The sequence below is a fragment of the Cupressus sempervirens genome, chromosome 3 (assembly GCF_028749045.1).
Source record: "Cupressus sempervirens isolate cs-2001-9-10 chromosome 3, ASM2874904v1, whole genome shotgun sequence".
Classification (NCBI taxonomy): domain Eukaryota; kingdom Viridiplantae; phylum Streptophyta; class Pinopsida; order Cupressales; family Cupressaceae; genus Cupressus; species Cupressus sempervirens.
Window position 1 is genome coordinate 585,690,217 of NC_143120.1, and position 12,706 is coordinate 585,702,922.

The following is a 12,706-nucleotide window of genomic DNA, read 5'->3' on the forward strand; positions in this document are numbered from 1 at the left end:
TCTTTGAGAAGAGATTTTTCTAAAATTGATAAAATTGTTAATATATAATTAAGAAGCAGCAAGATATTTTACAATTTGATTGGCCAGATGACACACTTTTTGACAAGTGTATGGAAAATATCACTCATGATGAGCAGTTGGAAGAAGTTAAAACTAATGATGATGAGATGGAATAGGATGAGGTACAAATTATTGACACATCATCAATAAATCAAAAGGAAGAAAAAGACAAAAATGAGAAACCAATTGTAGTTGCAGGCATAGAAGTCCAGACTGGTGACATGATAGAAGAGGAAATAGAAATAAATATTGTTTTATTAGTTCATGATGATATTAATGGGGATCCTCAAGTTGAAGTGACCTTACATGAATCAAAGCCGAAAACATTTCCATCAATTCCATTACCCACATCTTTCAAGGACCCAAAACAATAATAAAGCTAATCATTAGCTTTTTCATCAAACAAAGAAAGTATAATAGCAAGTGTAACAGAAAAATGGTCCAACAAAGGAATAGTATGATGTGAAGTTTTCTTGTTGCACATTTATTTGTCTTTTGTGACAGTAATGATGTAAATATTTTGTCCTAAGAAAAACTTTTAGTTCTTTATTCCTAAAGCTTATTGCATGTCACCCTATATAAGTCAGATCCCAAGGTTAGAGAAAGGGTGCGAGAATTTTGTATAATTTTTTTTTTGTTCAACAAGTATAGTTGGTCCACTTATGTGTAGTCTTTTGAGTTCATTTTTTGGCTTTTTAATTTGCTTATTCTTTCATATGAATGATAGAATTAACAAGATATCATGAGTTTCATTGAGTTTCTATTGGTTATCTTATTAGTCTTTTTAAAGGATAATACAAAAGGGCATTTGCAGTACATATGTGTTATCAATCTCTATCTCCATTTTATGAATTTTTTTACCTTGAGATCAATTAAATAAGGTTTAATTGATTGAATGCAATTTGTATAGGTTGTATATTGATTTTATTGTTGCTTTTAATTCAAGGAATTAAGGAAGCGCTTCAATGAATCGGTAGGGTCTATGAAATTATAAGAGGGATATTTCATAAGAATTGGAATTGGTGATTACAGTTGATATAATTCATTTACGAGTTAGTTGAATTAGATCCCCTGCTAATTTTTTACTCTGTGTTATGTTACAATGGATAAGCCACTAGTCATATAAATTAGAAACAAACTAAAGTAAATTCTACTACCTATATCCAATTTATATTCAAATTTTAATCAATCAAATATTGTATCAAGTGCATAAGGGTGGTCATCATCTAATCTGTGGGATTTATGAGTTATTATTAGCTATTGTAGCTCATCTTTGTTTCACATATATCATAGAAATTGGACCACATCTACTATTTCTAGAGTTTAATGGTAAGAGTCAAAAAGATATTTGAATCCCTAAGGTACTCCCACCTTGGTCTTACAGAGCCAGAAGTGTAGGAAGCAATTATGCTTTGTGAAGTTGGCCTCAAGACATAGTTTATTATGCTAAATATGAGCACTAGCTACCTCTAGGTATGATAAATTTTGTTGTCTATTGGTAATAATAATCACTATTAAATTAGGAGCCAACAGGCATCATGGCAATTCAAATTTAGAGAGAGTTCCATAAGGAATATGAAAAAGAAATTCCAAAGATATTATCGTTAACAAACATATGAGGATTCTCTCAATCTCATTGCACAAATCCCTATTTTTATTAGTTTTACATATCAAAGGATTTTAAAAGATGATAAATTTATTCCTTTAGAAGGGTCCCTTGATTATGGTACAAACTTTTCTCTCATGCTTAGTTTTGATGATGAAAAAATGAACAAATTAATGATATTATTGTTAGAAATACTTTAGAATAATTGAGAGGGGGGGTGAATCAATTATTCAAGGTCCAAATTTCCAATTAAAACCTTTCTTTTTGATCAAGTAAAGTGATCCTATTAAACTGGTCATTCATCCAAGATTAAACTTTCCTACTTAGCAAGTTTCTGTAAATCAACATGCAAGCATAACACATGAAAGATCAACACATAACACAATAATTTACATGGAAACCCAATTTGGGAAAAACCACCAGTAGCATGCTACTCAATTCTCACTCTTTTGAAATGATTCCCTATGAAACTCCTGCCCTGTTAAAGGCTACAACACACTATTAAATGTGACCTAGTTAAAAGATTTATCCACCCTATTAGAAGTGGTCCTAGTTAGAGGACTTTATAACATTCACTTGGAATGCCACCTTGTTAAAGGATTTACAAATGGTTGTTAAACCAACCTAAGTCCATAGGATTTTACCCTAGCTTGCATAATTTTTAGAGTGTAACAACAAGGGCTTTTGACTTGATACAACTCACAACTTATCTTGTAGATTTTAGATCACAATTCAACTCTTCACAATTTGCATGGCTTTCAGTCTCTCTAGCTCTGACAACTTGTCCTCCCTTCAATTTTTGTCTACTTGAGTCTTCATGCTTGATATACCAGTGCAATCTCCTTTCTGACCACTTATCAAAGAAAATTCTATATTCTCTATTCTTCCTTCTCCTTGATGCCTTCTCCTTGACACCCTTCAACCACTTCACAATTTTGGCACTCCAACAACTCTAGCTTTTTGGCCTATGACTCCATAAATAGAAGTCTGGAATTGCTTTTCCCACTTGATTCTTCCCTCCTTTAATTCTAGTTTGAATGCATCATGTAGGATTCATTGAATCTAACCCATATCTTGCTCCTTCTAGAGACATCATGAAAAATCCTCTTGAATTCTCTCAAAAATGGTTTATCTAAATTTTTGTGCCACTAGCTCATCATCCTTATCCTCCAACTAGTTCAAACAATTCAAGGTAACAAACTTTTCAACTTAGATTTGGAAAATCTTTGACTTATTCAATAATGCAATAGCTCAATACTATTGAAATTTTGGTGCTCAAAACATACTGTGTTACTCGACATCCACTACATTTTATTGATGCTCAACTCCTACTATGGATTCACTCAACATCCACTAAGATTTACTGATGCTTGGCACCTGTTACTTTTCTCAACACCTAAACACACTTGCCTCCTTCTGTATCACTTAGTGCACACTAGATTTTTTCATTTGCTCAACAATAACTAAAAATTTTCTCAGCTCGCACTAGCTTACTTGGCACTCACTAATGAACTTAGTTAAGCTTTGCAAGCAACCTTTTTGTAACTTATTCCTCCAATGTTTCCAAGTGTGTCCAACCTCTATATCTTCAAGTATGTTATCAATACATCATTTTACCATTGTCTTAATTGATCCTTTCACTTCATTAGAAAACCATAACTCAACCTTTCCCTTAGGTACTTTTGTTACATCTTGTTGATTAAATCCTATTCATCAATCAACTAAGTAATAGTAATTGAATCTTATAAGTAATTATCATTCCAACAAATAGTAGGTTTGACATCAATGACAAAACAATGATTGAAAACATTCTTTAACATCAATCTCCCTCTTCGCAATAAATCTTCTTCATTCTTCAATAATGATCTTTTCAATTAGATTTCCAACAATCTCCCTCTTTGGTATTGATGGAAAACCAAACTGATCAACCAAGTTATCAAAATGCTAACTAGGTTAAAATAGTAAATCAAATGCCAAAAAGGAAAATGTGTTACCATTAGTTTTCACAACTCTCTCTCTCTAATCTGTTATCTTGATTTCTTTGCTTTTACTTCTCCCTCTTAGCTGATGTATCTTGTTTCTTTCCTTTCTACTATATCTTCTTGAACATCATTTTTCTCCCTCTTTTCTATGGCTTACCATTATTCTCTTTTATCTTCTACTACTCTTGACTCCTTTTTACATTATTTCTCCCTTTGTATGCATTGATCATTTTCTATTATTCTGCTATCTAACTACTTCTCCCTCTATCCATTTGATCCTATAGATTTGATTAGTTTCTTGCTACTTCTCCCTCTATCCAATTAAATGTTTTTGATCAATTTCTTGCTACTTCTCCCTCTTTGAAAACAATGCCAAAGACACATTATCTTAGCATCTTAAGATGCAAGTGTAGCATTTGTAGATACTCCAATTTCTCCCTTTATCACCTTGCTTTGTGATTGATTTGGAACTTTAGCACTTTTATTACTTCAAGCATGATCCTAAATTAAATATCCTCTGCATCAATTTGTAATATCCCAACAATCAACTCATTTGACATAGGGCAATATTTCTTTTGCTTCAAATAGCCTTGGATAGGGGAATCACCCCTAGCTTACCTCTAAGATACTAAAAAGCATCTTTAGGTAGTTCTTTTGTAAAAATGTCAGCAATTTGTTCCTTTGAGCTAACATATTCCATCTATACTTGCTTATCTTCCACTAATTCTCTTACATAGTGATACTTAATTGCAATATGCTTTGTTTTGGCATGCATCTTAGGATTCTTTGATATGTTGATAACACTTGTATTATCACAATAGAGTATTATAGGTTTAGTTACCTCTTCTTTCATACCTTGTAATAGATGTTTGATCCATATATTATTAGTATAGTTCATAGCAGTAGCAACATACTCAGCTTCTATTGTGGACTGTGAGGTACAACTTTGCTTTTTACTGGTCCAAGTAATCAATCTTTTACCTAAGAAATTTACTCCTCCACTAGTGTTTTTTCCATCATCAATATTACCTCCCCAATCTACATCAATGTAGGCTTTCAACTCAAACTTTTCACTCCTCTTGTAGTATAAGCCAAAGTCATCAGTTCCTTTTAGGTACCTTAGTATTCTTTTTACTACCATTAGATGATTTTTTCTTGGGTTAGTAGAAAATCTTGCCACTATTCCAATAATTAATGCAATGTCTAGTCTACTATGCACAACATATTGTAGCTTTCCAATCATTGATATATACATTATCTGATTCACTTTAGCTGACTCATCATTTTTGGATAACTTATGTCCTATTACCATTGGTGTACTAACTAGTTTTGAGTCTTCTAATCCAAATGTCTTGAGTATCTCCTTAATGTATTTTGATTGAGTCACAAATATTTCATGCTTCAATTGATGTACTTGCAATCCAACAAAGAATTTGATTTCTCCAAATATTGACATCTCAAATTGATGTTTCATTTGATCAGAAAAATCTTTGCATTGAGCATCTTTTCCTCCAAATATTATATCATCAACAAAGATTTTATATATTAAAATATCTTTACCTTTTTTTGCCTTGATGTATAGGTTATTGTTGTCATCTATTCTCTCAAATCCTATCTTCATAGGGTATTTGTGCAGTCTCTCATATCATGCTCTAGGTGCTTGCTTCAAACCATAGAGTGCTTTGTGCAATTTGCAAACCATATCCTTATTGTTATCATCAACAAATCCCTCAGGTTGTTTTATGTAGACTTCCTCTTCTAGTATTCCATTTAGAAAAGAAAACTTCACATCCATTTGGTAGACTTTGAAATTTTTTTAAGTAGCATATGCAAGTAGTGTTCTTACTTCTTCCATTCTTGTAACAGGAGAAAACATTTCCCCATAGTCCAGTCCTTCTTCTTGTGCATAGCCTTTGCAAACTAGTCTAGCCTAGTTTCTTGTTATCTTATCATTCTCATCAAGTTTGTTCCTAAAGACCCATTTGGTACCAATTACATTCTTATTAGCCCATCTAGGAACTAGGGTCCAAGTTTTTTTCTTCTCAATTTGATCTATCTCCTCTTCCATAGCTTTATGCCAATTATTATCTTGTAGTGCATGTTTCACTATTTTGGGTTCAATCTTGCTCAGCAAACATGATTCATTCCTTAGTCTATTCCTTGTCATTGGTCTAGCTTCCTTGTCTCCAATGATCTATTCTATAGGCTAATGTCTTCTCACATATCTAGATAGTCTTGGTTCTGTCCTTCTTTCTATATTTGGTCCTTCAACTTTAGAGTCACTTTGCACATCACCATTTGGCATTTCATTGTCTCTTCCATGTGTACTAATTTTAGAATTAGAATGTGCATTTTCTTCATTTTGCAACTCAACTTTTGAATGTAGCCTGACATTCACTAGTTGTGACTTGGCTAATACTAAATTTTTTTGTTGATTCTCAACTTGATTGGTAGCATCATCTTCAATAGACATTCCTTCATAGAAGTATACAAAATTTCTATAGTCTTTTGGTTTCTTGAATTCATCAACTTGGACTTCTGCATGCTAATCAAAATTTACATTTGCACTCTCCACAATCTTGTTAATGTTAGTATTTAAACACTTATATGGCTTACTTCTAGTGGAGTATCCAAGGAATATCCCTTCATCACTCTTTGCATCAAACTTTCCATTTCTAGTATCCTTAAGAATATAGCATTTATAACCAAATACTTTGAAATGTTTTACATTAGGTGAATGACCATACCATAATTCAAAAGGTGTTACATTTGTACTTTTCTTGACTTGTACTCGATTTAGGGTGTAAACAACAGTACTTATAGTTTCTCTACAGTACTTCAAAGTAACATTTTTCTCCATCATTAATGTTTTGGCATAGTGTATTACTGATCTATTCCTTCTTTCAGCAATGCCATTATGGGGGGGAGTTCTTGGTGTTGATATTTGTCTCTTGATTCCTTTATCATTGCAAAATGTCTCAAATTCTTTTGATGTAAACTCTCCTCCTCTGTCTGATCTCAAGTACTTTGGACTCTTTCCTATTTCCTTCTCAACCCTAGCCAAATACCACTTAAACATTTGAAATGCATCAAATTTTTTCTTTAGAAACATGGCAGTCATCATCCTTGAATAATCATCCACAAATAAAATTATGTATTTGTCTCCTTGGTAGCTTTGCACTTCTATTGGGCCACATCAGTCAGTATGGACTAGCTCTAATACTTCTCTGGAAGTGTAGGTTTTTCTTTTGAACCTTGACTTGGTCATCTTCCCTAGTTGACATTGTTTTCACATTGTATTTTCAGGTTTCTTTAGCTTAGGTAGACATCTGACTTTCTTCTTTTTGCTGATGCTAATCAGATTATCAAAGTTAACATGACATATCCTTTTATGCCATAACCAAGCATTGTCAAATATAACAATGAGATAGGTTGTATCTTCCATATCTAGGTAAAATAAGTTACTCCTAGTTTTTTCTCCTTTTCCTATAAGATTTCCTTAATTATCATAGATTTTGGAAATTTTGTTTCCAATTTCTACTTTGCAACCTACATTGCCTAACTATGATACACTCAGCAAGTTGTAGTTCAATCCTTCAACATAGTATGCATTATCATATGAAATTTTCTCTATAAGTTTAATAGAACCTTTTCCTTTGATTTTGCATGGAACATCATTTCCAAATCTAACATTTTTTCCATCATACTGGGTAAAGGTAATAAACTTACTTTTGTCTCCTATCATGTGATGTGAGCATTCACTATCTATGATCCATTTGTCAATCTTGTTCACACAGGTTACTAGTGTTGTTGCCTCATCTTCATCTAATTCATCCTTCATGGCTACATAGTCTACTTCATCATTATTCTCATCAAAATCTTCTTCAACAATGTAGCATTGTTTTTCTTTGTCCTTCTAATCTCTACTATCATCTTCTCTTTTGTTCTTGTACTTATGTCTTTCTTTATAGTTCTTCTTTTGTGTACACATTGCAGAAATATGTCCTACTTGATTTTAGTTAAAATAAATGATAGGGAACTTACCTTTGAATTTACCTTTTCCTCTATGAAATCTTCTAGCTAGTAGTGCTTCCAATTGTCCCACATCTTCCTCATCAATGTTGTTATCATTGGATGCATGTTTTCCTTGTCTACTCTTCTTCTTTGATTTCACCTCCTTAGTATCTTTCAATGATAGCTTAGCCTTGAAAGTATATTCAAGATTCTTAGGTATGTAGTTATCATAATTGGACAACTCAAAAGTAGTGAGTCTTCATACTATTCCTTCAAAGGTTAACTGATTTCTTGGGACACACCTTAGTTCTTGTATGGCTGAAACTCTAATAGCATAAATGGGGAGAAAATTTCTTAAGTATTTTCTATTGGCAATATCATCTTCCAAATGACCACCCAAACTTCTTATTGCACTTACCACTCCTTTCATTCTAGAGGCATATTGAGCAACATTCTCACATTCCTCCATTTTCATGTCATCAAACTTTCCTCTAAGGCTTTCTCTTTTTTTTCTTTGAACATTTTGATCTCCTTCATAGATATCTAATAGGGCTTTCTACATCTTGAATGTAGAATCACATCCTTTGATGTCATCAAATTCAACATAGTTGAGTGCAGAGGCAATCTCCAGCATTGCCTAATTGTGCTCCTTCCTTTTGTTCAAATCATCTACAAAAAAGGGTCCAACTAGATCTACATGTTCCACTCCAATTGAAGTTTTTGCATAATCACTTATTGATCCAAGGTACAATTTCATTAGGCTTTTCCATGCATCAAAATTATCTCTATTGAGCTTGGGAACTTCTCTCTTGGACATCTTGATCTTCCTACTTTTAGTACCTTGAAACTAAATCAGTAGATGGCTCTAATACCAATTGTTAGAAATGTTTTAGAATAACTGAGAGTGGGGGTGAATCAATTATTCAAGGTCCAAATTTCCAACTAAAACCTTTCATTTTAATCAAGTAAAGTGAGCCTATTAAATTGTTCATTCATCCAAGATTAAACTTTCCTACTTAGCAAGTTACTGTAAACCAACATGCAAGCATAACACATGAAGGATCAACACATAACATAGTGATTTATGTGGAAACCCAATTTGGAAAAAACCACCAGTAACATGCTACTTAATTCTCACTCTTTTTAAGTGATGCCCTATGAAAGGCCTACCCTATTAAAGGCTACAACACACTGTTAAATGTGACTTGGTTAAAGGATTTATCCACCCTATTAGAAGTGGGCTTGGTTAGAGGACTTTAGAATATTCACTTGTAATACCACCCTATTAAAGGATTTACAAATGGTTTTTAAACCAACATAAGTCCATAGGATTTTATCCTAGCTTGCATAATTGTTAGAGAGTAACAACAAGGTATTTTGACCTGATACAATTCTCAACTTATCTTGTAGATTTTATATCACAATTTGCCTAGCTTTCAGTATCTATAGCTATGACAGCTTGTCCTCCCTTCAAGCTTTGTCTCCTTGAGTCTTCATGCTCAATATACCAATGCAATCTCCCTTTTTACCACTTATCGAAGTAGACTCTCTGTGCTCTATTCTTCCTTCTCCCTGATGCCTTCTCCTTGACACCCTTCAACCACTTTGCAATTTTGGCACTCCAATAACTGTAGCTTCTTGGCTTGTGACTCCTTAAATAGAAGTTTGGAATTTCTTTTCCCACTCGATTCTTCCCTCCTTTAATTCTAGTTTGAATGGATTAGGTAGGATTCATTGAATCTAACCCATATCTTGCTCCTTCTAGAGACATCATGAAGAATCCTCTTGAATTCACTCATAATCAGTTTATCTAAATTTTTGTGCCACCAGCTCATCATCCTTATCCTCTAATTGGTTCACACCATTCAAGGTAATAAACTTGTTAGCTCAGATTTAGTGAATCTTTGACTTTTTCAATAATAAAATAGCTCGGCACTATTGAAATTTTGGTGCTCAACACATACTATGTTACTTGGCATCCACTACATTCTACTGATGCTCGACACCTACTATGGATTCACTCAATATCCACTAAGATTTATTGATGCTTAGCACCTATTACTTTTCTTGGAACCTAAACATGCTCACCTCCTCCTATATCACTTGGTACACACTAGATTTTTTCATTTGCTCAGCACTAACTAAAAATTTGCTCTGCTCGAACTAGCTTTCTCAGCACTCACTAATGAACTTAGTTAAGCTTTGTAAACATCCTTGTTGCAACTTATTCCTCCAATGTTTCTAAGTGTGGAAAACTCTTTATCTTCAAGCATGTTATCAATACATCATTTTACCATTGTCTTAACTGATCCTTGCACTTCATTAGAAAACCACAACTTAACCTTTCCCTTAGGAACTTTTGTTACATCTTGTTGATTAAATCATCTTCATCAATCAACTAAGTGATAGTACTTTTATCTTATAAGCAATTTTCATTCCAAAAAATAGTGGGTTTGACATCAATGACAAAACAATGATTGAAAACATTCTTTAACATCAATCTCCCTCTTCACAATCAATCTTCTTCATTCTTCAACAATGATCTTTTCAATCAGATTTCCAACAATTGTATAGTACTATTCATAATGATAATGAAGGAGGGAACATAAGTACTCATACAATTCATCTAGTTTGAAGTCCACTGGAAGATCCACATCTTGCATTTGCAAAGGGTATGAATGGTTTAGTAGGGCCTCTCCATGGTTTAGAAAATTATAAAGTCTTGCACTGGATCAAATATGTCATTGCAGAAATTGTTACAGATGTTAGTAATGATCAACTTAAGAAGTATGTTTGGAAGATGTTAAAAGGTGGACATCTTGCTCTTGGTTTTAGTAATTGAGTGTTACATAAAATATATCCAAGATATACATGTCAAATGGAATTTTCATTTAATAACATACCTAATGATCCCTTGTTTAAGTTGGTTTCAAAATTGTTTCAGGTATTCCACCAATCCTCACAAAACTAGGAAAGGTGATGAATTTGTGACCTAATATCGATGTACATAGTGGGGTGTTGCTAAATCACTTTTTCTTATTAGAGGACATGTTATTTATTTTCCTTTTTGGGGTTTCTTGATCTCTAGGAACCTTATCACACTTAATATGGGATCATGCTCTTGGATTATCTCTTGAGAGGCCAAAAAGTGCAGCAATGGAAGCACAAAGAAGAGAGAAAATTTCCAACAACCATAACACAAGACTAACATAAAGAAATGGATAAAATGAATATTTTTGCAGTAGTAACATAGTAACAAAGGAAAAAAGGTTTGTTTTCAAAGTTACCTTTTAGATGGGTAGAAATTAATGCTCAAAGTTTTGCATTTCATAGAATCTTCATGCTCCAATCTTGGTGGCACTAAGAGAAGCAGACATAAAAAATAATCTTCTCCAAAACATAAGGATTTTCAAAAAAAAGAGGAAAAATACATCAAAGTGTTTACCAACCTCAAAAATTACATTAAATGTCTTCAACACAACATTAATGGCAACCAATAGAAGTTAAACATCTTATTTTTCTTTCAAAAATTTCTTGCAAACCCTAGTATGTCAATGGCTAATAAAGGAGCTAAAGAAAAATATAAGAAAGAAGCATATTTGAGGGCTTCTCTTGTCATAAAGAATTATTCTTTTGATTTTTTAAAGGAAAATGTTTTGAATAGCCATAGATTATGAAAAGGGTATTATGTCTTTGATAGAATTAATTGATATTTATTAAATAATGTCACATATATTATTTAATGAACATTTGGAGTTTGGGTATAAATGTGAAATTATTTACTAAATATATCAATAAATTAGATTCTCTTATTTTATATGTTTTTAATGTAATTAATATTCATAATTAATTTTGGATTATAAAGCATGAATTGAATATGAAGTTTTAAATGCAAATGTATTAAAGGAAAATCATGCGCTCATATGCAAAATTCGAAATGAATGACTCACATCGGCATTCATGAGAAGACCTAGTATGTAGGGGAGGTTGAATTTTCTTGAGGACAAGTGGAGAAAATCTAGGAAATAGTTGAGTCTATTTAGGATTGTTTTGGCTTAGTTTGAGAGACTTTTATTGTAGTTTTGAAGAGTTTTCATGATAGAGGATGAGATGCTAGATTTTTTCATTAAGAACATGTCTTTTGCAGGATTTTTAGGTGCTATTGGGGCTTAATTTTAACATTTGACTCAGTTGGGGTAAGTACTCTATGAAATGAGTTTAGAAACTTTATTTTTGGAGAGTTCTCATTATGTTGATTTTGCACTTTATTAATTATGTTGTGTCTTTTGAAATTTTCTACATTATTTTGTAGCTCATTTTTATGATATATCAATTCTATGATATATAGAGAGAGAGAGACAAGCTTGGATACCAATCTGATACAATATTAATTGCCTTCTTTTTTATTTGCAAAATTGTGTATTGGTATGATTTGATCAAGTTGGAGTGGAAAGTCTTATTTTCCTTCAATTTTGTCTTACTTTTCATACCTTATATGTAATAAGTGTAATGTGCAAGTTGGATATTATATCAAATCGATGGCATAGGCTCTTCATTTTGGAATTCCTCTTTTCTTTATAGAGTAAATAGGCATTTAGACCTTTTTCAAAAATATGTATGTACATGCATGGTAAAGAAAACTTATGTGAGTTTGGTACTATTATTTTGGTGTTCAATAATGATAGTTTTATAGAATATTATAACTTTGAACATTTAGGTGTACCACCATAGGTTTACCTCTATTTTTTGTTATCTTTCTTTCTCTTTCCCCAAGAAAGTTGTGACTTTAAGTCAAGTATCTTATAGGAGCCAACATAGGAGATGAAGGTTCTTCCCAAAATTGGGTGACATGCTACCTAGGGAACTTCTCATGTTATACCAGTATACTAAAATATTTTTGGTTTAGCAAGGGTGCAATTTTAGCAACTAATAGTAATCACCTTATTCTAGTCTAGTAAACTATGTGCCCATGTTCTAAAATGATTAAATTAAATTAATGTTGGAATTGATTATGCATAAAAGTCAACCTTGCATAACTAAATGA

General features: G+C 32.5%; 1 pseudogene; it reads left to right on the forward strand.

The window, feature by feature from the left end:
* Positions 1 to 1,674: 1,674 nt before the first annotated feature.
* On the forward strand, positions 1,675 to 10,875 carry LOC149567792 (citrate synthase, mitochondrial pseudogene; annotated as a pseudogene).
* Positions 10,876 to 12,706: the final 1,831 nt, after the last annotated feature.